This window comes from Ranitomeya imitator, chromosome 3, assembly GCF_032444005.1.
Source record: "Ranitomeya imitator isolate aRanImi1 chromosome 3, aRanImi1.pri, whole genome shotgun sequence".
Classification (NCBI taxonomy): domain Eukaryota; kingdom Metazoa; phylum Chordata; class Amphibia; order Anura; family Dendrobatidae; genus Ranitomeya; species Ranitomeya imitator.
Genome location: NC_091284.1, coordinates 722,335,808 through 722,363,138, shown reverse-complemented (window position 1 = coordinate 722,363,138; position 27,331 = coordinate 722,335,808).

Here is a 27,331-nt window from a genome sequence, read left to right as displayed (position 1 = left end):
AAATCATCAAAATCCACTTCTGGCAGCTCCCTTTGCATTTGCCGAACAATGACGTTGCCAACTAATGTGATTGATAGGACACAAGTCCAGAGATCTGCAGGCCATTATAGCACCATAAGGACACACATGGTGTTCACAGTAGTACCAGCAGTTTTTTTGAAATTTTTGTTTCCCTTTTTTTATTGTTCTCATATCATTCATATCTCTTTCTATCCAGTAAATTCTCCAACTTTTCCTTCTTAATGTTGCAATTTCAGTGCTGAGGAGGAAAGATATATATCTTGGTACCGTGTTAGCCAGTAGATAGAAAAATATTTAGAATTGAGAGTCCTCAGTAGTTGATACCTTTTAATGACTAACTGAAAAGATGATAACAAATTGCAAGCTTTCGAGACTACTCAGGTCTCTTCATCAGGCAAAGACTAAAAGAAATTATGAAGAATCACATATTTATGCACAACATAGCACAGAAAAAAAACATGGATAAGACAGTGTTGAGGAGTGCATTTTTATATAGAAGAACCCAGTATAAAATAAAATAAATAAATAATAAGTAAAAATAGCATATAAATGAAAGTCCTTGCTGGTAATCTCTGCTGTCTTTCAAAGTCCTTCAGTAGAAAATTGTCTATCCAACTGTTTTATTGCCCTTTGCCACAGATGTTTTGGGTCAGACAACCTCTTGCCACCAGATCACTGTTTATACCAGGGGAGGTTTGGGAGTTTGCACTGCATCTTTGTTCTCTTCTCATTTTTCATGATTCCTCCCTAGCGACTGTCTTTTTGGTACATATCTGGCAGACCCAACTACATTTTATAATCTCATGCAACAAACAGGGGAGTCAACCAGAGCAAAATCTGATAAAATACAAAAAAAGAAGAAAAGGAAAAATGTCATTTCTTGGAATTTCTGGTTTAGACTTTTCACCTTCCCACAGACAGTTTTATTGCAGGGCTTCTGAATGCTCCAGGACTTGGGAAACAAGGTCACATTGAGTTCTTCTTCAACTCAGCTGCATTCATTGTATTTTCTGGGATCTGAAATTAAGATCTATGTTGTAGATGTCAATGTTGATACTTTGTCCTGTAGAAAACCAGACTAACACTGAAACGACTTTCTGGGTTAAACATATTGTACTCTGTTGTGTATACAGCTCTTATGCCTAGCTATATGTTTCTGCGAAAAAAAATAAATAAAAATCTTTGGTTTTCGTCAGATTTTGTGGTGATTAATTGCGTTAATCTGCTCCCTTTTCCATGAACAGGACATATACATGACCTCAAGATGTTGAATAAATAATCTAAACTGCATGGCAACCATTATTGCCACCATTATGGATCCCATAGAGACTGACAATCAGCTTTTGAGAATGACAAATCTTCCTAATTATGGACATAAATGGGATGTCCATACAGGAACCTGGAAAAGCTGGGAGATATCCAATCGGGGGAGGTAAAGAAGCCATAATAGTTAGACCAGCACAAGACACATTCAATATTGCGAGCAGATAGAAGAGCTAAAATCAGGAATATTTTTGCATTTTTTTTTAAAAGAAGCGCTCTTTAAAGTTGTAATGAAAATGTAAATTCTGCTATTAGTTCGGATATGTGTCTGTCACTAATGAGCGATAAGAGTTCAGTTGTCACGCACAGTGCAGGGCAGACTAAGTGCAACACAAAGGGATAAGAGGAAAGGGGGCCCAACACTATGGAAGCGGGGAGTGGAGACCCTTAGGCAGATCTAACGTCACCCTGTCTGCCCTAAGAGACACTAAATTGGTTCCTCACCTATCGCCGAGCAGGATACCTAATCCCTGTCAGACCCTTGCGGTAAGCCCTGCTTAGGGAAGGAAGGGGTGAATGCTGATTGAACCCCACTAACCCTAAAGGCAGCTATGATCCACAAAACAAGAGGAAACCTGGCTTGAGTAGACTCAGAGAGAAACACTGTTGTCCCTCAAACTCTAAAGAGGACACTACTGCAGCTCCAAGTCTCAACAGGAATATGCAAATTGAAAATTATACTCTCAACTCCCAACAGGAAGTTAGGAATTATAAACACCCAGATCCAGGTGACACCACTAAGGCCGGGGGAGGTGGCCACTAGTCTGCAAGGCCAACCGCTGAGACCTTCTGCAACTGTCTGCAGCCTCTGACACACCCGCGACATCAGTACAGCGGTATACAGAGTAATACGGACTCTTAGGGACTCTTTTTGCCTCCTTATAATGAGAGACACAGAATACATTTGTAAGGCTGCGTTCATGTCTTTTCCATTTTAATGTTCCATGTTAAAACAGACAAACTGAACAGATAAAGGGAATTAACACCCATTGCATTCCTGTGTCAAACAGAAGCAGAGGGGTCCCATTGATTTATTTGGCATCCGTTTGCTTCCCGTTTGTTGTTTTTTTTAGCGCTGAAGAAGTAGTTTTGCATGTAAGACTTTGTTTTTCGTTCTAAAAAAAATACAGAAAGGAAACGGACGCCAAATAAATGAATGTGCCCTCTGTTTCTGTTTGAGAAAGGAACGCACATGATGTTAATTCCTTATATCTCTTCAGTCTGCTCTAAATTGAACAACATAACGGAAAAGATAAATGGACATGTGAACATAGATGGGTATAGTACGTGATGGAACATGAAACGATAAAGTATATGACTATAGTAGGCTACGGGTGCGATTTTATCCATCCAAAATATAGTACGGAATATATATATGAGATCCTTAGGCCACATTCACACGTTCAGTATTTGGTCAGTATTTTACCTCAGTATTTATAAGACAAAACCAGGAGTGGATGAAAAATGCAGAAGTGGTGATGTGTTTCTATTATACTTTTCCTCTGATTGTTCTACTCCTGGTTTTGACTTACAAACACTGAGGTAAAATACTGACCAAATACTGAATGTGTGAAAGTGACCTTATGGTTTCTCTGGGCAAATAAATATTGGCTAAAACCACAGAATGGTTAAAAAAATTATATATTTAATCATCCTCCTTGATCTTCCACTAGATCTTCCACTAGAGTTCCTGCTCTCACTGGTCTGTGCTTCCTGGTCTTGTCCCTGACCTACCGGAAATGTCTGGAATTTCCCACTGTGCCAATCATTAGCTCCAGCAGTCACCAACCTCAGTTAGTGATTGTATGAGCAGTCATTTCTAGATATTCTCTAAGAATAGGGGCCCAAACCATAAGCACAGAAGAGCAGGGGCAGGGTAGATGCCAAAAAGAACCTGCGGGAGATCAGTGCAGAGAGTATCAGTTCTTTTTATTTTTTTCTGAGGACCTCATGACTCATGGCAATGCATACCATGATGGACAGTGAGACCAGTGAGGTGCAGAAGAGGGAAGAGAAGGCCGCAAGGAACCAGTGGAGACCCGGTATGGAGCTCCAGCTACAGGACAGGTGAGGGGGCAGGTGAGTCAAAAAATTAATTTAAATTAATTTAATTTATTTATCCCTTTCTTGGCTCTAAAAAGAATCCAGCAAAATGGCATCCAAAAACCAGCTATTTAACTGGATTCAAGCGAGAGAAAAAAATATTCAGATTTGGCAGATTGCAATATTTTGTGAAATTCGTAGTGAATTCAGTTAGCTGTGAATCGATTTTCTCACCTTTAAGGTACCGTCACACTAGACAATATCGCTAGCGATCCGTGACGTTGCAGCGTCCTGGCTAGCGATATCGTCCAGTGTGACAGGCAGCAGCGATCAGGCCCCTGCTGTGATATCGTTGGTCGCTGAGGAAAGTCCAGAACTTTGTTTCGTCGCTGGACTCCCCGCAGACATCGCTGAATCGGCGTGTGTGACACCGATTCAGCGATGTCTTCGCTGGTAACCAGGGTAAACATCGGGTTACTAAGCGCAGGGCCGCGCTTAGTAACCCGATGTTTACCCTGGTTACCATCGTTAAAGTAAAAAAAACAACCACTACATACTTACCTACCGCTGTCTGTCCCCGGCGCTGGGCTTCTTTGCTCTGGCTGTGAGCGCAGCGGCCGGAAAGCAGAGCGGTGACGTCACCTACCTACCGGCTGCCCAGCGGTAGGTAAGTATGTAGTGGTTGTTTTTTTACTTTAACGATGGTAACCAGGGTAAACATCGGGTTACTAAGCGCGGCCCTGCGCTTAGTAACCCGATGTTTACCCTGGTTACCGGAATCGTTGGTCGCTGGAGAGCTGTCTGTGTGACAGCTCTCCAGCGACCAAACAGCGACGCTGCAGCGATCCGGATCGTTGTCGGTATCGCTGCAGCGTCGCTTAGTGTGACGGTACCTTTAGACACCAGCTGTTATCTGTATTTACAGATTGGAAGTGTTATCCAGTGCCCTGGAGTGTGGGGAAAACAGAGATCTAGGTGAAACCTCTCCAAAACACCTTTTGCCAAATACATTCACCTCCTCGTTGAGAGCACAGCTCCGCTGAAGATCATTACTCCTTTTTTGGGTGGTCATCCTACACTGCACAATTGTATATATGTAAGGAAACCCCACATGCAATTCCTATTAGTCTCTTTCCTTATACACATGTAACATACCTGTCATGTTTCCTGTTATACATTAGTTGTTAGCCTACACAGTTTAGCACATGCTATTAAGATTGGCATTTTATGGTCCCTTATACCTTACTTCATACATTTATCGTCAATCTTGACTATAAAGCACATCTTGTATTTAATCTGCACATTTTCTGCCTCCTTGGCTCTGCATGTATATTCCTCATTGTGTTCTCTCCAACCTTCATATTTTACACCCCTCCACCCCTCAGGTTATCAGACCCAGCATTGTTTGCTCCATGTTAGATTGCTACTCAACAAATATGGTATGCCTGAGCCAGAACATCTAATGAGAATTGATGATAGACAGCATTGATATGGGCAGAGTCAATCGTGGCACCAACACATGAGAGACAATAGATTGGATCCTCGTTTCAGTGGGGGAGAATCATTTCTTTACAGTATTTTGAAACATTGAAAACAACCTGAAAATAAGCCAAAGAGACCGGTCATATGTGTCTGAGGGATCATCATAGATTCACAACCGAAAGGGAAACACCTGATAAAAAAAATACAGATAAGAGGCAGAAATGTAATCTGGTAGCAAAATGGCAAAACAACCAAGGGTGGAATTACATGTGTACTTTTTGTGGCAGTGTTTTTGGGGGAACAAACACAGGGGTGAATGTAAAACGAGAAATATTGTCTAAACTTTTTGGGTCTACTTGTGTTTTTGGCTCATAAAACTGCCACAAAAACTGAATTTGTGATTCCAACCCAAAGGTCTAAAACTAGCAGAACTGGGTCAAGGTCGGTGGAGAGCCATCAGGATAAAAATGTAGGGGTTCCACCTCGCCGTTAAAGCTGGCCATGTCCTCATTTGCAGACAGTGTTCTCCTGATTTCCCCTAGTGGAGCCTGCATGTGTCCTGAATGGGGAGAGGGAAGTAAACCACTGCCAGACACCGCTGGCTATTCTCCTTTGGTAATAAATGGATTGGTCAAGATGCTGCCAAATACATAGTCTGCAGATATTATGGAAATTGTTAGGGAATTAAAGGACACCTGTCAGCTGAATCATGTTGCCTGAACCATGAACAGCATGAATCAGACATTGGCTGCATTTTTGCTGCAATATATGTTTTCTATGAAATGCTGCAGTGTTTCAGAGGAAGCATTCCTTTGGAAACTAGCCATGCACAATGAATCTCTGATGACTAGTCCAAGAGGATACCCCCAAAAAAATGATGAAGGACAGCATCCAATCTAGATGAAAAAAAACTTCTTTTATTGTGCTAAGTGCAACGTTTCAACCATCAAAGGTATTTTTCAAGCATGGTTGAAACGTTGCACTTGGCACAATAAAATAAGTTTTTTTCACCTGGATTGGATGCTGTCCTTCATCATTTTTTTGGGGGGTATGTACACTTCCATTTTGGTCCGTGGGACTAGGGCAGGCATCCCATTGCCAGTTGTGCTGTCAGCTACTCTCTGAATTTCAAATTGTTGTAAGTCCAAGAGGATAGTCCCTGGCCGCTTCTCCTCGTTCTGCTCTCTAAATTGAGAGGTTTCTTCCTACACAGACATGGGGAATGACCAGTCAATAAGTATGTTATCTTTGAAACTTCACTAGTTTTGAGAGTATCATCAATCTAATTTTTGGTTCCCCTTAATCTAATGTGCGTGGCCATCTTTATACTGTCTATAATGTGTCACTAACTTTAATTGTCCAAAGTCACATTATATGATCAGCCTATATCATAACAATTTATAGGATCTGCCTACTAATATGCATGTGGTATCCCCACTGTCCTCAGATGTCTCCTTTTGGGGTGGGGGGAGAACAAGGACACCACTTAGCTTTCCTTTATTAGTCTGTAGGCATGAAACTGAAAAAAGTATAACTGAGCCCAGACTGCTATAAATATTAGTGAAAGACGCATGACCACTTTTTCTGCCATACAATCACATTTGTATATTATGGAAAACAAACTTAAAATTTTCCGCTATTAATAGAATGTTTATAGAAATGTCGGTGGAGGCCTGGAGGTAAATGCATGGAGGGGCCTGTAAATAACCGAATATCCTTGGTAACTGGCTTTTTTGCCCTTCCTGTAAGGCTAAAGGCCCCGTCACACATAGCGACGCTTAAGCGATCCCGACAACGATACGACCTGTCAGGGATCGTTGCTGCGTCGCTATGTGGTCGCTGGTGAGATGTCACACAGTGCGATCTCCCCAACGACGCAGCAGCGATGTAGCGACCTGTAGCGACCTGTAGAACGATGCTATTTCATGATGATTCAATGGGACGTCCTGTCAACGAGGTCGTTGGTAAGGTGTCAAACACAGCGATGTGTGCTACCCAGCGGGACCTCAACGATCAAAAAATGGTCCAGGCCATTCCGACACGACCAGTGATCTCACAGCAGGGGCCTGGTCGCTGCTACGTGTCACACATAGCGAGATCGCTACTGAGGTCGCTGTTGCGTCACAAAACTTGTGACTCAGCAGCGATCTCGCTAGCGATCTCGCTATGTGAGACGGGGGCTTAAAGGGACTTTGGTCGTAGCAAATGTCCAAAACTTGTTAGGTATCACTGCTACACTGCTAACAAAATATAGCAGCACTCTGTAGCACTATAGCATGCAAACATGAAATATATGAAATTTGAATTGCATTACTGCTCTAGAAAATAGGAAAAATTGAGAATATATAGCACATAAACTAACCAATTCATGTGTGCTCAGCAGCCACGATAAGGTGATTCTCGTTGCTGGGACCTATCCTATTTGAGGTTCCTCTCATGGGCTGATAGTCTACATTTATATGAGAAGGTAGAATCCTTCTGTAATTAAATCCTCCAGAGAACGCAGAAAACAATTGCAAAAGTGTAATTTTCTTTTTTTTGTGAGACTCCTGGGAATCTGTTATGACAGGCAATTCAGAATCACAATGGACATGGAGGTCAGAGCACATACAGTGAACTGACAATAACCCAAAATAATAGAACGAGCTCTGAGACGTGGGAACTCTGCAGACCGCAATCCCTAAGCCCTTCAACCACACTAAAGGTAGCCGTGGAGCGCTCCTGACCAGAACCTAGGCGTCTCGTCACAGCCTGAGAAACTAGCTAATCCTGAAGATAGAAAAATAAGCCTACCTTGCCTCAGAGAAATTCCCCAAAGGAAAAGGCAGCCCCCCACATATAATGACTGTGAGTAAGATGAAAACACAAACATAGAGCTGAAACAGATTTAGCAAAGTGAGGCCCGACTAGCTGAACAGAACGAGGATAGGGAAGATAACTTTGCGGTCAGCACAAAAACCTATAAAAAACCACGCAGAGGGGACAAAAAGACCCTCCGCACCGACTAACGGTACGGAGGTGGTCCCTCTGCGTCTCAGAGCTTCCAGCAGGCGAGAAAAACCAATAAAGCAAGCTGGACAGAAAAATAGCAACAAAATAACATAAGCAAAACTTAGCTTTGCAGAGCAGCAGGCCACAGGAATGATCCAGGGAAAAAACAAGTCCCACACTGAAACATTGACAGGAAGCATAGATCAAAGCATCAGGTGGAGTTAAGTAGAGAAGAAGCTAACGAGCTCATCAGATCACCTGAGGGAGGAAACTCAGAAGCTGCAGTACCACTTTCCTCCACAAACGGAAGATCCCAGAGAGAATCAGCCGAAGTACCACTTGTGACCACAGGAGTGAACTCTGCCACAGAATTCACAACAGTACCCCCCCCTTGAGGAGGGGTCACCGAACCCTCACCAGAGCCCCCAGGCCGACCAGGATGAGCCACATGAAAGGCACGAACAAGATCGGGAGCATGGACATCAGAGGCAAAAACCCAGGAATTATCCTCCTGAGCATAACCCTTCCATTTAACCAGATACTGGAGTTTCCGTCTTGAAACACGAGAATCCAAAATCTTCTCCACAATATACTCCAATTCCCCCTCCACCAAAACCGGGGCAGGAGGCTCAACAGATGGAACCATAGGTGCCACGTATCTCCGCAACAATGACCTATGGAATACGTTATGTATGGAAAAAGAATCTGGAAGGGTCAGACGAAAAGACACAGGATTAAGAACCTCAGAAATCCTATACGGACCAATAAAACGAGGTTTAAACTTAGGAGAGGAAACCTTCATAGGAATATGACGAGAAGACAACCAAACCAGATCCCCAACACGAAGTCGGGGACCCACACGGCGTCTGCGATTAGCGAAAAGTTGAGCCTTCTCCTGGGACAAGGTCAAATTGTCCACTACCTGAGTCCAAATCTGCTGCAACCTGTCCACCACAGTATCCACACCAGGACAGTCCGAAGACTCAACCTGTCCAGAAGAGAAACGAGGATGGAACCCAGAATTGCAGAAAAACGGTGAAACCAAGGTAGCCGAGCTGGCCCGATTATTAAGGGCGAACTCAGCCAAAGGCAAAAAGGACACCCAGTCATCCTGATCAGCAGAAACAAAGCACCTCAGATATGTTTCCAAGGTCTGATTGGTTCGCTCAGTCTGGCCATTAGTCTGAGGATGGAAAGCCGAGGAAAAAGACAAGTCAATGCCCATCCTACCACAAAAGGCTCGCCAAAACCTCGAAACAAACTGGGAACCTCTGTCAGAAACAATATTCTCTGGAATGCCATGCAAACGAACCACATGCTGGAAGAACAAAGGCACCAAATCAGAGGAGGAAGGCAATTTAGACAAGGGTACCAGATGGACCCTCTTAGAAAAGCGATCACAGACCACCCAAATGACTGACATCTTTTGAGAAACGGGAAGGTCAGAAATAAAATCCATAGAGATATGTGTCCAAGGCCTCTTCGGGACCGGCAAGGGCAAAAGCAACCCACTGGCACGAGAACAGCAGGGCTTAGCCCGAGCACAAATCCCACAGGACTGCACAAAAGCACGCACATCCCGCGACAGAGAGGGCCACCAAAAGGATCTAGCCACTAACTCTCTGGTACCAAAGATTCCAGGATGACCAGCCAACACCGAACAATGAAGTTCAGAGATAACTCTATTCGTCCACCTATCAGGAACAAACAGTTTCTCCGCTGGGCAACGATCAGGTTTATTAGCCTGAAATTTTTGCAGCACCCGCCGCAAATCAGGGGAGATGGCAGACACAATTACTCCTTCCTTGAGGATACCCGCCGGCTCAGATAAACCCGGAGAGTCGGGTACAAAACTCCTAGACAGAGCATCCGCCTTCACATTTTTAGAGCCCGGAAGGTACGAAATCACAAAGTCAAAACGGGCAAAAAACAACGACCAACGAGCTTGTCTAGGATTCAAGCGCTTGGCAGACTCGAGATAAGTCAAGTTCTTTGATCAGTCAATACTACCACGCAATGCTTAGCTCCTTCAAGCCAATGACGCCACTCCTCGAATGCCCACTTCATGGCCAGCAACTCTCGGTTGCCCACATCATAATTACGCTCAGCAGGCGAAAACGTCCTGGAAAAGAAAGCGCATGGTTTCATCACTGAGCAACCAGAACCTCTCTGCGACAAAACAGCCCCTGCTCCAATCTCAGAAGCATCAACCTCGACCTGGAACGGAAGAGAAACATCTGATTGACACAACACAGGGGCAGAAGAAAAACGACGCTTCAACTCTTGAAAAGCTTCCACAGCAGCAGAAGACCAATTGACCACATCAGCACCCTTCTTGGTCAAATCGGTCAATGGTTTAGCAATACTAGAAAAATTGCAGATGAAGCGACGATAAAAATTAGCAAAGCCCAGGAACTTTTGCAGACTTTTCAGAGATGTCGGCTGAGTCCAATCATGGATGGCTTGGACCTTAACAGGATCCATCTCGATAGTAGAAGGGGAAAAGATGAACCCCAAAAATGAAACCTTCTGCACACCAAAGAGACACTTTGATCCCTTCACAAACAAAGAATTAGCACGCAGGACCTGAAAAACCGTTCTGACATGCTTCACATGAGACTCCCAATCATCCGAGAAGATCAAAATGTCATCCAAGTACACAATCAGGAATTTATCCAGGTACTCTCGGAAGATGTCATGCATAAAGGACTGAAACACTGATGGAGCATTGGCAAGTCCGAACGGCATCACGAGATACTCAAAATGACCCTCGGGCGTATTAAATGCAGTTTTCCATTCATCACCTTGCTTAATTCGCACCAGATTATACGCACCACGAAGATCTATCTTTGTGAACCAACTAGCCCCCTTAATCCGAGCAAACAGATCAGATAACAATGGCAAGGGGTACTGAAATTTAACCGTGATTTTATTAAGAAGGCGGTAATCTATACAAGGTCTCAGCGAACCATCCTTCTTGGCTACAAAAAAAGAACCCTGCTCCTAATGGCGACGATGACGGGCGAATATGCCCCTTCTCCAGGGATTCCTTCACATAACTGCGCATAGCGGTGTGCTCAGGCACGGACAAATTAAACAATCGACCTTTTGGGAATTTACTACCAGGAATCAAATTGATAGCACAATCACAATCCCTATGCGGAGGTAGGGTATTGGACTTGGGCTCATCAAATACATCCCGGTAATCAGACAAGAACTCTGGGACCTCAGAAGGAGTGGATGACGAAATTGACAGAAATGGAACATCACCATGTACCCCCTGACAACCCCAGCTGGACACCGACATGGATTTCCAATCTAATACTGGATTATGGGCTTGTAGCCATGGCAACCCCAACACGACCACATCATGCAGATTATGCAACACCAGAAAGCGAATAACCTCCTGATGTGCAGGAGCCATGCACATGGTCAGCTGGGTCCAGTATTGAGGCTTATTCTTGGCCAAAGGCATAGCATCAATTCCTCTCAATGGAATAGGACACTGCAAGGGCTCCAAGAAAAACCCACAACGCTTAGCATATTCCAAGTCCATCAAATTCAGGGCAGCGCCTGAATCCACAAATGCCATGACAGAATATGATGACAAACAGCAGATCAAGGTAACGGACAGAAGAAATTTTGACTGTACAGTACCAATGGTGGCAGACCTAGCGAACCGCTTAGTGCGCTTAGGACAATCAGAGATAGCATGAGTGGAATCACCACAGTAGAAACACAGACCATTCAGACGTCTATGTTCTTGCCGTTCAACTCTGGTCAAGGTCCTATCACACTGCATAGGCTCAGTTTTAAGCTCAGATAATACCGCCAAATGGTGCACAGGTTTACGCTCACGCAAGCGTCGACTGATCTGAATGGCCAAAGACATAGACTCATTCAAACCAGCAGGCATAGGAAATCCCACCATGACATCCTTAAGGGCTTCAGAGAGACCCTTTCTGAATATTGCTGCCAGCGCAGATTCATTCCATTGAGTGAGCACTGACCACTTTCTAAATTTCTGACAATATACCTCTATCTCATCCTGAGCCTGACAAAGAGCCAGCAAATTTTTTTCTGCCTGATCCACTGAATTAGGCTCATCGTACAGCAACCCAAGCGCCAGGAAAAACGCATCGATATTACTCAATGCAGGATCTCCTGACGCAAGAGAAAACGCCCAGTCCTGAGGGTCGCCGCGCAAAAAAGAAATGACGATCCTAACCTGTTGAATTGGGTCACCAGAAGAGCGAGGTTTCAAAGCCAGAAATAGTTTACAATTATTTTTGAAACTCAGAAATTTAGTTCTATCTCCAAAAAACAAATCTGGAATAGGAATTCTCGGTTCAAGCAAAGAATTCTGGACCACAAAATCTTGAATATTTTGAACTCTTGCCGTGAGCTGATCCACACATGAAGACAGACCTTTAATGTCCATTGCTACACCTGTGTCCTGAACCACCCAAATGTCTAGGGGAAAAAAAAGACAAAACACAGTGCAAAGAAAAAAAAATGGTCTCAGAACTTCTTTTTTCCCTCTATTGAGAATCATTAGCACTTTTGGCTTCCTGTACTGTTATGACAGGCAATTCAGAATCACAATGGACATGGAGGTCAGAGCACATACAGTGAACTGACAATAACCCAAAATAATAGAACGAGCTCTGAGACGTGGGAACTCTGCAGACCGCAATCCCTAAGCCCTTCAACCACACTAAAGGTAGCCGTGGAGCGCTCCTGACCAGAACCTAGGCGCCTCGTCACAGCCTGAGAAACTAGCTAATCCTGAAGATAGAAAAATAAGCCTACCTTGCCTCAGAGAAATTCCCCAAAGGAAAAGGCAGCCCCCCACATATAATGACTGTGAGTAAGATGAAAACACAAACATAGAGCTGAAACAGATTTAGCAAAGTGAGGCCCGACTAGCTGAACAGAACGAGGATAGGGAAGATAACTTTGCGGTCAGCACAAAAACCTATAAAAAACCACGCAGAGGGAACAAAAAGACCCTCCGCACCGACTAACGGTACGGAGGTGGTCCCTCTGCGTCTCAGAGCTTCCAGCAGGCGAGAAAAACCAATAAAGCAAGCTGGACAGAAAAATAGCAACAAAATAACATAAGCAAAACTTAGCTTTGCAGAGCAGCAGGCCACAGGAATGATCCAGGGAAAAAACAAGTCCCACACTGAAACATTGACAGGAAGCATAGATCAAAGCATCAGGTGGAGTTAAGTAGAGAAGAAGCTAACGAGCTCACCAGATCACCTGAGGGAGGAAACTCAGAAGCTGCAGTACCACTTTCCTCCACAAACGGAAGATCCCAGAGAGAATCAGCCGAAGTACCACTTGTGACCACTGGAGTGAACTCTGCCACAGAATTCACAACAGGAATCCACTAAGTAGATCTTTGTAGGCAACAGCTAAAACTATGAGCCACAGGGTTCAGTGACATCACGGGGAGAACTTTGTATACTTGAAACTGCATTGCAGGCTCTGAATCCACAAGCAGATGATACAAGTGTGTAGGGATAAATCTGTAAGTAGCAGTGTATTTCTATGTATTCCTGTACTCTAGAGGTGAAGAAAAAGTCAGATTTTTTTCTTCTTATAAAATTACTAAACATTAATGAAAAACAATTACAATAATATAATTTTTACTGCTCTTTTTACAAAAAATAATAAACAAATCAACAAATAACAGACATATTTGCTGTCCCTGTAATTGTAATGATCCACAGAACACAGTGATCAGATTATTTATGGTGATCAGTGAGTGATGTAAAAAATGACATGATTCATTTTTTTTCTCCATTAAACCCATAAAAAATGTAATAAAAATGTAATGCTGAGCTTGTGTTCACATGTAGCATACATGATGCTTTTTTTCTACTGCTTGTTTTCGGCAGGTGTCCGCATCACACGACGCAATAACCATCTTCTTTGATTATTATGCGTTTGCTGTGTTCTTTATGCCTTTTCCCTACTATTTGATGCTTACTTGGTACAGATATGAAGCAGTATTTTAATGTGGTTTTTATAGTACAGGAAAACGTAGATTCTTCACCTAAAAATGCATTTTTTTTCCATGCTCCATATAAACGCCTGTAGAGAAGAAAAGCACCAAAACCACACACCGTTAAAACACACCGAGGTGCAGCTTTAATGAAATCACATCCATGTTACGACATTTAGCCCATGTTTACATGTATTGTAAATGCTGCTTTTTTCTGCTTCTTTTCTTTGCATAGAAACTCAACTGTCCAAGCAAACTGGATGGGATTTCATTAAAATTGCACCCCCCGACGCTGCTAAACTGGGTGATTTTGATGCTTTTTGTCTCTAGAGGTTTCTATATGGAGCCTACAAAAAATGTTGTCTTTTTAAGTGCAGAATCAAAGCTTTTCTGTAGTATAAAAACCACATCTGAACCAAAAATGTATCAAATAAGGGGAAACGGAATAAAAAAATGCAGCAAAAATGCAATAATCACCGCCTCTTCGACATCCTCCTGCAAGGAAAGAAAGAAATCGTGAATGGGCATGGGTTGGGGGTGTAGCTAAGGTGTGGTCAAAATTAGCATTGCGCCCCATAGTTTGCCCCTCTTTCTGCTCTGTGATTGTTGAGCGCTATGCTTTCCCTGTACTTCCATTTCATACACGTGTCATACATCTGATTGTCACTAGAATTAGTAATGAAAACTGAACCCAAATGAATAAATCGTGTTCTAGTCCTGGCTGCAGCTGGATCACAATCTCTGCCTCACAGAAACATAAAGAACCAATGCCTTCTGAATGGCAAGAGAAACAGTTGGTTAATGGCTCCCTAGTAATTCGTTCATCTCCTACATCAACTCCTGAAGTCTGCTGCGTAATTTGCCCTTAAACTAATAATAACTATTGTGGGAAATGTAGCATTCTTTTGTTACGTGTCGTTAGCCATGTGGCTCTATGGTGCATCCAGCGATTCCATCTATGAAATATTTCTCTATAGATTTGTCTTCTCTGCAGATCTTGTAAAAGATCTGCTGGATTGTGGTGGATCCATCAATGATCACTGAAGACACTAGCACACTATTATTCCACATTGTAACATGCTGAGAGACAAATCCCGGCAAAAACAACCATCGTATAGATGTTGATGCCATGTTGGCAATATTTATAATTCACTAGATGGTGGCCTGATTCTAACACATCGGGTATTTTAGAATATGTATGTAGCTTATTTATGAACATTTAAGAATAATGCAATGAATACTCAGGATTTCCCGGGTAAAATATATACATTATCATTACATTTTATTGCTCATAGAACTTAATACAACTGAACGAAATTATTAAACAGATCATCAAAATATATAAACCATTACATGAATATCTAACTGTATTTAACCCCTTCCCGACCTTTGACGCCACGTAGGCGTCATGAAAGTCGGTGCCATTCCGACCCATGACGCCTATGCGGCGTCATGGAAAGATCGCGTCCCTGCAGATCGGGTGAAAGGGTTAACTCCCATTTCACCCGATCTGCAGGGACAGGGGGAGTGGTAGTTTAGCCCAGGGGGGGGTGGCTTCACCCCCTCGTGGCTACGATCGCTCTGATTGGCTGTTGAAAGTGAAACTGCCAATCAGAGCGATTTGTAATATTTCACCCATTATAACGGGTGAAATATTACAATCCAGCCATGGCCGATGCTGAAATATCATCGGCCATGGCTGGAAATACTAGTGTGCCCCCACCCCACCCCTCCGATCGCCCCCCCAGCCCTCCGATCTGGCCGGTACACTGCTCCGCTCCCCCCCGTGCTCTTGTCCGCTCCCCCCGTGCTCCAATCACCCCCCCGTGCTCCAATCACCCCCCCTGCACTCCGATCCACCCCCCCCGGTGCTCCGTTCCACCCCCCCGTGCTGCGTTCCAGCCCCCCCGTGCTCCGTTCCACGCCCCCCGTGCTCCGTTCCACCCCTCCCGCACTCCGATTCCCCCCCCGTGCTCCGATCCCCCCCCGTGGTCCCCCCCACCCCATCATACTTACCGATCCAGCCGGGGTCCCGTCCGTCTTCTCCCTGGGCGCCGCCATCTTCCAAAATGGCGGGCGCATGCGCAGTGCGCCCGCCGAATCTGCCGGCCGGCAGATTCGTTCCAAAGTGCATTTTGATCACTGAGATATAATCTATCTCAGTGATCAAAATAAAAAAAATAATAAATGACCCCCCCCCTTTGTCACCCCCATAGGTAGGGACAATAAAAAAATAAAGAAAATTTTTTTTTTCCACTAATGTTAGAATAGGGTTAGGGTTAGGGGTAGGGTTAGGGTTAGGGTTAGGGGTAGGGTTAGGGCTAGGGTCAGGGCTAGGGGTAGGGTTAGGGTTAGGGCTAGGGGTAGGGGTAGGGTTAGGGCTAGGGGTAGGGTTAGGGTTAGGGCTAGGGTTAGGGTTTCGGTATGTGCACACGTATTCTGGTCCTCTGCGGATTTTTCCGCTGCGGATTTGATAAATCCGCAGTGCTAAACCGCTGCGGATTTATGGCGGATTTACCGCGGTTTTTCTCCGCATTTCACTGCGGTTTTACAACTGCGATTTTCTATTTGAGCAGTTGTAAAACCGCTGCGGAATCCGCACAAAGAAGTGACATGCTGCGAAATGTAAACCGCTGCGTTTCCGTGCAGTTTTTCCGCAGCATGGGCACAGCGATTTTTGTTTCCCGTAGGTTTACATTGAACTGTAAACTCATGGGAAACTGCTGCGGATCCGCAGCGTTTTCCGCAGCGTGTGCACATACCTTTAGAATTAGGCTATGTGCACACGGTGCGGATTTGGCTGCGGATTCGCAGCAATGTTCCATCAGGTTTACAGTACCATGTAAACATATGGAAAACAAATCCGCTGTGCCCATGGTGCAGAAAATACCACGCGGAAACGCTGCGTTGTATTTTCCGCAGCATGTCAATTCTTTGTGCGGATTCCGCAGCGTTTTACACCTGTTCCTCAATAGGAATCCGCAGGTGAAATCCGCACAAAAAACACTGGAAATCCACGGAAAATCCGCAGGTAAAACGCAGTGCCTTTTACCCGCGGATTTTTCAAAAATGGTGCGAACATATCTCACACGAATCCGCAACGTGGGCACATAGCCTTAGGGTTAGGGTTGGAATTAGGGTTGTGGTTATGGTTAGGGGTGTGTTGGGGTTAGGGTTGTGGTTAGGGGTGTGTTGCGGTTAGGGTTGTGTTTAGGGTTATGGCTACAGTTGGGATTAGGGTTAGGGGTGTGTTGGGGTTAGTGTTGGAGGTAGAATTGAGGGGTTACCACTGTTTAGGCACATCAGGGGTCTCCAAACGCAACATGGCGCCACCATTGATTCCAGCCAATCTCGTATTCAAAAAGTCAAATGGTGCTCCCTCACTTCCGAGCCCTGACGTGTGCCCAAACAGTGGTTTACCCCCACATATGGGGTACCAGCATACTCAGGACAAACTGCGCAACAATTACTGGGGTCCAATTTCTCCTGTTACCCTTGTGAATCAAAAAAAATGCTTGCTAAAACATAATTTTTGAGGAAAGAAAAATGATTTTTTATTTTCACGGCTCTGCGTTGTAAACGTCTGTGAAGCACTTGGGGGTTCAAAGTGCTCACCACATATCTAGATAAGTTCCTTGGGGGGTCTAATTTCTAAAATGGGGTCACTTGTGGGGGTTTCTACTGTTTAGGCACACCAGGGGCTCTGCAAACGCAACGTGACACCCGCAGACCATTCCATCAAAGTCTGCATTTCAAAAGTCACTACTTCCCTTCTGAGCCCCGACGTGTGCCCAAACAGTGGTTTACCCCCACTCATGGGGTATCAGCGTACTCAAGAGAAACTGGACAACAACTTTTGGGGTCCAATTTCTCCTGTAACCCTTGGGAAAATAAAAAATTCTGGGCTAAATAATTATTTTTGAGGAAAGAAAACGTATTTATTATTTTCACGGCTCTGCATTATAAACTTCTATGAAGCACTTGGGGGTTCAAAGTGCTCACCACACATCTAGATAAGTTCCTTTTGGGGTCTAGTTTCCAAAATGGGGTCACTTGTGGGGGGTTTCTACTGTTTAGGCACATCAGGGGCTCTGCAAACGCAACGTGACGCCCGCAGAGCATTCCATCAAAGTCTGCATTTCAAAACGTCACTACTTCAATTCCAAGCCCCGGCATGTGCCCAAACAGTAGTTTACCCCCACATATGGGGTATCACCATACTCAGGAGAAACTGGACAACAAATATTGTGGTCAAATTTCTCCTGTTACCCTTGGGAAAATTAAAAAATTCTGGGCTAAATAATTATTTTTGAGGAAAGAAAACGTATTTATTATTTTCACGGCTCTGCATTATAAACTTCTATGAAGCGCTTGGGGGTTCAAAGTGCTCACCACACATCTAGATAAGTTCCTTTCGGGGTCTAGTTTCCAAAATGCGGTCACTTGTGGGGGGTTTCTACTGGTAAGCCACATCAGGGGCTCTGCAAACGCAACGTGACGCCCACAGAGCATTCCATCAAAGTCTGCATTTCAAAACGTCACTACTTCACTTCCGAGCCTCGGCATGTGCCCAAACAGTGGTTTACCCCCACATATGGGATATCAGCGTACTCAGGAGAAACTGGACAACAACTTTTGGGGTCCAGTTTCTTCTGTAACCCTTGGGAAAATAAAAAATTCTGGGCTAAATAATTATTTTTGAGGAAAGAAAACGTATTTATTATTTTCACGGCTCTGCATTATAAACTTCTATGAAGCACTTGGGGGTTCAAAGTGCTCACCACACATCTAGATAAGTTCCTTTGGGGGTCTAGTTTCCAAAATGGGGTCACTTGTGGGGGGTTTCTACTGTTAAGCCACATCAGGGGCTCTGCAAACGCAACGTGACGCCCACAGAGCATTCCATCAAAGTCTGCATTTCAAAACGTCACTACTACACTTCCGAGCCCCGGCATGTGCCCAAACAGTGATTTACCCCCACATATGGGGTATCAGCGTACTCAGGAGAAACTGGACAACAACTTTTGGGGTCAAATTTCTCCTGTTACCCTTGGGAAAATAAAAAATTGCAGGCTAAAAGATCATTTTTGAGAAAATAATTTTTTTTTTTTTTTCATGGCTCTGCGTTATAAACTTCTGTGAAGCACTTGGGGGTTCAAAGTCCTCACCACACATCTAGATTAGTTCCTTTGGGGGTCTAGTTTCCAAAATGGTGTCATTTCTGGGGGATCTCCAATGTTTAGGCACACAGGGGCTCTCCAAACGTGACATGGTGTCCGCTAATGATTGGAGCTAATTTTCCATTTAAAAAGCCAAATGGCGTGCCATCCCTTCCGAGCCCTGCCGTGCGCCCAAACAGTGGTTTACCCCCACATATTGGGTATCTGCGTACTCAGGACAAACAGGACAACAATATTTGGGGTCCAATTTCTCCTATTATCCTTGGCAAAATAGGAAATTCCAGGCTAAAAAATCATTTTTGAGGAAAGAAAAATTATTTTTTATTTTCATGGCTCTGCGTTATAAACTTCTGTGAAGCACCTGGGGGTTTAAAGTGATCAATATGCATCTAGATAAGTTCCTTGGGGGGTCTAGTTTCCAAAATGGGGACACTTGTGGGGGAGCTCCAATGTTTAGGCACACAGGGGCTCTCCAAACGCGACATGGTGTCCGCTAACAATTGGAGCTAATTTTCCATTCAAAAAGTCAAATGGCGCGCCTTCCCTTCCGAGCCCTGCCGAGTGCCCAAACAGTGGTTTACCCCCACATATGAGGTATCGACGTACTCGGGAGAAATTGCCCAACAAATTTTATGATCCATTTTACCCTACTGCCCATGTGAAAATGAAAAAATTGAGGCGAAAAGAATTTTTTTGTGAAAAAAAAGTACTTTTTCATTTTTACAGATCAATTTGTGAAGCACCTGAGGGTTTAAAGTGCTCACTAGGCATCTAAATAAGTTCCTTGGGGGGTCTAGTTTCCAAAATGGGGTCACTTGTGGGGGAGCGCCAATGTTTAGGCACACAGGAGCTCTCCAAACGCGACATGGTGTCCGCTAACGATGGAAATAATTTTTCATTCAAAAAGTCAAATGGCGCTCCTTCCCTTCCGAGCCTTACCATGTGCCCAAACAGTGGTTTACCCCCACATGTGAGGTATTGGTGTACTCAGGAGAAATTGCCCAACACATTTTAGGATCCATTTTATCCTGTTGCCCATGTGAAAATGAAAAAATTGAGGCTAAAAGAATTTTTTTGTGAAAAAAAAGTACTTTTTACGGATTAATTTGTGAAGCACCTGGGGGTTCAAAGTGCTCACTATGCATCTAGATAAGTTCCTTGGGGCGTCTAGTTTCCAAAATGGGGTCACTTGTGGGGGAGCTCCAATTTTTAGGCACACGGGGGCTCTCCAAACGTGACATGGTGTCCGCTAAAGAGTGGAGCCAATTTTTGATTCAAAAAGTCAAATGGCGCTCCTTCCCTTCCAAGCCCTGCCGTGCGCCCAAACAGTGGTTTACCCCCACATATGAGGTATCAGCGTACTCAGGACAAATTGGACAACAACTTTCGTGGTTCAGTTTCTCCTTTTACCATTGGGAAAATAAAAAAATTGTTGCTAAAAGATAATTTTTGTGACTAAAAAGTTAAATGTTCATTTTTTCCTTCCATGTTGCTTCTGCTGCTGTGAAGCACCTGAAGGGTTAATAAACTTCTTGAATGTGGTTTTGAGTACCTTGAGGAGTGCAGTTTTTAGAATGGTGTCACTTTTGGGTATTTTCAGCCATATAGCCATATAGACCCCTCAAACTGACTTCAAATGTGAGGTGGTCCCTAAAAAAAATGGTTTTGTAAATTTCGTTGTAAAAATGACAAATCGCTGGTCAAATTTTAACCCTTAACCCTTATAACTTCCTAACAAAAAAAAATTTTGTTTCCAAAATTGTGCTGATGTAAAGTAAACATGTGGGAAATGTTATTTATTAACTATTTTGTGTCACATATCTCTCTGGTTTAACAGAATAAAAATTCAAAATGTGATAATTGCGAAATTTTCAAAATTTTCGCCAAATTTCCGTTTTTATCACAAATAAACGCAGAATTTATTGACCTAAATTTACCACTAACATGAAGCCCAATATGTCACGAAAAAACAATCTCAGAACCGCTAGGATCCGTTGAAGCGTTCCTGAGTTATTACCTCATAAAGGGACACTGGTCAGAATTGCAAAAAACGGCAAGGTCTTTAAGGTCAAAATAGGCTGGGTCATGAAGGGGTTAAATAAATCATCGGATGAAAGAAGTACATCGACACTATAATATATTTGTTAACAATATCAACCCAAAATATTTTTGTACACCAGATTGACTGACTGAACGTGTTCAGTAAACGTGAGTGAACTATGTGGCGACCAATCAGCGACGTGGGATTTCCGTTACAGACAAAGAGACAGAATTAGACGATTATATAGTAGACTAGATGGTGGCCCGATTCTAACGCATTGGGTATTCTAGAATATGCATGTCCACGTAGTATATTGCACAGCCCACGTAGTATATTGCCCAGCCACGTAGTATATTGTCCAGTCACGTACTATATTGCCCAGTCACGTACTATATTGCCCAGTCACGTAGAATATTGCCCAGCTACATAGTATATTGCACACCAAATAAACCCAGACTCATAATAGAACAGTGGCCAGAGAACATATCTCGGCTCACTTCACAAGCTACTCCCCATATAACGATATGCATACAGAAGGACAACGGGAGTTTTTAGAAAAAGATACATATTTATTAGAAAACTAGTAAAAAGATTCACACACAAATTAAAAAACACCAATGAAAAATACCAGAGGTACATACATGTAGATATATAAAGTGTAGACCAAATGTAACCGTACTAAATATGACACAAATAAGATCCTAAATCTCCTAAGCGACCCCCAGGAGCGGAGAAAAATACCCCCTAATGGCAAAGCAACCTACACACCCCACGTCCTGCAAGTATAGCCACTGAGGCTGTGTGCCTGTGGGAAGGTAATGAATGCAACAAAGGGAGACACATCCTACCGCAAACAAGGGTGGAGATGAAGTGTGTCCCAGGGAACCATATAAATCTGACACCGATAATAGCTGTAGAAATCTCTCTCCTGGGACCCCACATAGACCAAGGATCTTACCACATGAAAATGCCCCCTGGATTGGGCGCTACCCCCGACGCGCGTTTCATTACCTTCCCACATGCACACAGCCACAGTGGCTATACTTGCAGGACGTGGGGTGTGTAGGTTGCTTTGCCACTAGGGGGTATTTTTCTCCGCTCCTGGGGGTCGCTTAGGAGATTTAGGATCTTATTTGTGTCATATTTAGTACGGTTACATTTGGTCTACACTTTATATATCTACATGTATGTACCTCTGGTATTTTTCATTGGTGTTTTTTAATTTGTGTGTGAATCTTTTTACTAGTTTTCTAATAAATATGTATCTTTTTCTAAAAACTCCCGTTGTCCTCCTATATGCATATAGTATATTGCCCAGCCACGTAGTATATTGCCCAGCCACGTAGTATATTGCCCAGCCACGTAGTATATTGCCCAGCCACATAGTATATTGCCCAGCCACATAGTATATTGCCCAGTCACATAGTATATTGCCCAGCCACATAGTATATTGCCCAGCCACATAGTATATTGCCCAGCCACATAGTATATTGCCCAGTCACATAGTATATTGCCCAGTCACATAGTATATTGCCCAGCCACATAGTATATTGCCCAGTCACATAGTATATTGCCCAGCCACATAGTATATTGCCCAGTCACATAGTATATTGCCCAGTCACGTAGTATATTGCCCAGTCACGTAGTATATTGCCCAGTCACATACTATATTGCCCAGCCACATAGTATATTGCCCAGTCACATAGTATATTGCCCAGCCACATAGTATATTGCCCAGCCACATAGTATATTGCCCAGCCACGTAGTATATTGCCCAGCCACGTAGTATATTGCCCAGCCACGTAGTATATTGCCCAGCCACGTAGTATATTGCCCAGTCACGTAGTATATTGCCCAGTCATGTAGTATATTGCCCAGCCCGCGTAGTATATTGCCCAGCCCGCATAGTATATTGCCCAGCACGCGTAGTATATTGCACAGCCCGCGTAGTACATTGCCCAGCCTGCGTGGTATATTGCCCAGCCCGCATAGTTTATTGCACAGCCCACGTAGTATATTGCACAGCCCGTGTAGTATAGTGCCCAGCCCGCGTAGTATATTGCCCAGCGCGCGAAGTATATTGCCCAGCGTGCGTAGTATATTGCACAGCCCCCGTAGTATATTGCCCAGTTACGTAGTATATTGCCCAGCCCGCGTAGTATATTGCCCAGCCCGCGTAGTATATTGCACAGCCCATGTAGTATATTGCCCAGCCCGCGCAGTATATTGCACAGCCCACATAGTATATTGCACAGCCCACGTAATATATTGCCCAGCGCGCGTAGTATATAGCAATGTGGGAATCATATCCCTGTTAAAAAAAAAGAATTAAAATAAAAAAATAGTTATATACTCATCTTCCGTTGGCCTCTGGATCCAGGAAGCGTTTACCGACGCTCCTCGCGCGCTCCGGTCTCAAGAGTGCATTGCGGTCTCGCGAGATGATGATGTAGCGGTCTCGCGAGACCGCTATGTCATCATCTCGCGAGATCGCAATGCACGGAGCGTTGGGAGGAGCGTGAAAGGTGCCGTAAGGTGAGTATATAATGATTTTTTTTTTTTATTATTTTTAACATTAGATCTTTTTGCTATTGATGCTGCATAGGCAGCATCAATAGTAAAAAAGTTGGTCACACAGGGTTAATAGCTGCCTCAGGCTTGAGAAAGGCTCAGGGTATGTGTCCATGTTCAGGATTGCATCAGGATTTGGTCAGGATTTTATGCAGGTAAAATCCTGACCAAATCTGCACCTGAGGTCACTGGCAGGTCACCTGCGTTGTCCTTGCGTTGTTTATGCACTGCAAGGACATGCTGCGTTCTTAAAAGACGCGCCGCATGCGCGTTTTCGCGGGTCTGCCGCATGCGTCTTTTAATGCATAGTGGAGACGGGATTTCATGAAATCCCCTCCACTATGCTGTAACATCTGGACGCTGCGTGTTTGACGCTTCAGCTCTACGCAGCGTCAAACACGCAGCCTTTCCTGAACGTGGAAACATACCCCTGGTGTGAGCCGAAACGTTGCACAGAGATGTGGGTTTGAATAAACTACACATGTTTTCACCTTGAAAAGGACTTGGAGAGCTGCCTTCTTTTCTCTATTTGGTATCTATCTATCTATCTATCTATCTATCTATCTATCTATCTATCATCTATCTATCATCTATCTATCTATCATCTATCTATCTATCTATCTATCTATCTATCTATCTATCTATCTATCTATTATCTATCTATCTATTATCTATCTATTATCTATCTATCTATCTATCTATCATCTATCTATCTATCTATCTATCTATCTATCTATCTATTATCTATCTATCTATCTATCTATCTATCTATCTATCTATCTATCTATCTATCTATCTATCTATCATCTATCTATTATCTATCTATCTATCTATCTATCTATCTATCTATCTATCATCTATCTATTATCTATCTATCTATCTATCTATCTATCTATCTATCTATCTATCTATCATTTATTCATCCATATTAATTCATCTACCTGTACCTTGTATTGTAAAATGATAGAATACCGTTAGCCGCGGGTGTCTACGCCAGGGTGAGTTCCGGCTGCACGCCTCAGATGAAGGAAAGCAGTTTACAATATAATGATGGCCTCACACAGAATGATCTGCTTCAGCATGCGGATGTCATTATATATTGCAGCACTCCATCAGATCCCGCACTTGTGTGCTCAGATGATCAGGTAAAGAAAGGCTCTTATTTGCCTCTGGGTAAAATGTTTAGAAAACCATCCAGTAACTCTCGTTTTCATATATTTCCTTGGTGCTGAATCACAAACATTACAGCATATAACTCTGATAATTAGAGAAGACAATGAAGTAACAGTGCAGCCAATGAGAGCAGTAACGTATGAAAATAAAAATACTAGGAGGATGTCAGGAGATGAGTCAAAAAGTAGAGGGACAAACCTAAATATAAGCCCCCTGGGGAGACGGCAGAAGAAGAGAGACCTGACTATAGAATGGTGCTGCTTACCCATCATGGGGTTATTGCACGCAAGCTGTGGATACGTGATACACATACGGTACATTGTATTGCTTAATCTCCAACTTGTCTGCTTCTTATACCAGGGCCACATTAGCTGTTACAGAGACTGACCACTGCTGCTGTCTACCAGCCAAATATGTGCAGCTCTTACAAGCTCTTTCCTATTCAGCTTGTAAGAACTGCTCTGAAGTAGGCCGGGATTGCTGGAGCATGCTGTTAGCTCCAGATCTGGCCTGCTGCGTTCCTCCAATGCTGCAGAATCAAAGATCCCTAATAAATCATTAACAAAGGGGCACAGTTCGGTTCAGCGCACAACTATGCCAATTGGCGCAAACTGTTAATAAATTAGTAGCGCCATTGCCCCGGCAATATGAAAGCTGGGAGGTCGGGGAGGAATGTAATTCTGTACCATGAAGATGGAGCAACTCTTTCTGAAGGAATGTGTCATCTACAAACGACTTGCTGTTTAAATCAAATTTGTATGAAAAACATATTTTTAAAGATTTTTTGGGGTGATTATTTTAATTTTTTTACATCACTATTAGAATTCAACAAAAATCCTGAAGTCTTGCAGTAGTCACACTGAGCCGCACAATACGCTGACCCCCTGTTCTGTAGATTTCATGTCTCAGTAGAGATGAGCGAAACCGAACTTTAAAGAGAAGAGAGCATTTTGCATCTGCGAAGTTCCGTTCCCTATACATTTCAATGGGGTCGGGGTTCATGTTCAAGTTTGGGTGAAGTTCTGGTACCCGAATCGAACTTTGTACATAAAATTCAGTTGGGTACCAGAACCCGAACTCCCATGGGTCCTCTCATCAGTACTTCTCAGCACTCATCTCATCATGAGCCGTAGCATTCGACCACAACAGATTGAACAGAGCTGTGCAGTTCAGCTCCACCGGACGACCCTTTTACGTACAGTACGTTATATCTGTGCCTTTACTTGCTGCTGCTTACATAGTGCCAGCATATAACATCGCCCTGTTCTCAGATTGTCCTGAGCTTATAGGGCGACCAGATAAACTAACAGCATGTTTTGAAGTGTGGTAGAAATACAGACAACCTGGTCATCTAATTGCTGCAAAACCTATTTTTTTTGCCAAAATACGTAGCAGGTCTGTCATCAGATTTTTGCGATGTAATCTGAGAGCACCTTGATGTAGTGTCTGAGACCCTGATACCAGCAATGTGTCACTTACTGGCTGTGCCTTGCTTTTTCAAAACAATCAGTGTTTTATCAGCAGGAGATTATCACTACAAGACAAGATGCCTTGTGCCTCCTAGTCCAATTATACCACCAGAACTGATTAGTAGCTGTCACCATACATTGAGCTGTGGGGGGTCATACACAGCTCAACATTCTGAGCTCTGCTAGATATGCAGCAGAGAAAAGCGTGACTATCACAACTGCTGCACCCAATAATCTAAGTGACGCATCGCTGGAATAAAGGTAATTGTTCCTGCTTGGTGATGCTGTCAGATTTGAAGGACACTGCGGCTTGAGTGGCCACTGTCCCCTGACTGCTGGGCCCCCTTTTCAGGTTATTATGGTCTCCCACGCAGTGACGCTGGCAGAGGCTTGACCACGCCTCAGGGGGCTGTCCCCACCCCATGATGATGTGGATCAGGTGACCGGCAGAACAGCCGGTCTCTTCAGTCACCCGGACCTGTTCCCGCCCTCCCTCCCCGTTTATGTTGAATGTTTAAATTGCAGCTGCAGGATGGGTGGACATTTTGGTGGTGAAGAAACCTGCACCGGGAGACTGGAAGGAAGATAATCTCCCTACACCCAGTTGTTGGCAAAATAATGCCTGGTTTTTGAGCTTCGACCATAATCTTAAGCCACGTAAAGATGAAAGTCTTGTTTAAATCTTTCCATATAATAAAGCAGTTATGGTGTGGCGTCACTTCATGGGAGTTGAGAGTTCAGGTCACAGCAGTCACATAGCACACACCTGCTGACAAATTCCCTTTAAGTAAAAAAATGTCTGTTTGGTAAAACACAGTAGTAATGTACATATAAAGTCAAAGGTATACAAGCGTTATAAAATAGGTGACATAGGACGTAGATGGAACCATACGAGACTCATTCCTGCAGCGCAAAATTATTAAAGTACAGAACACAAAGGGAAATGAGACCTGATGAAATGTTCTTGGAATGAAATTATTTCTGTAAACAAAAAAATGGAAAAACTATGGAGCAGAAGGAG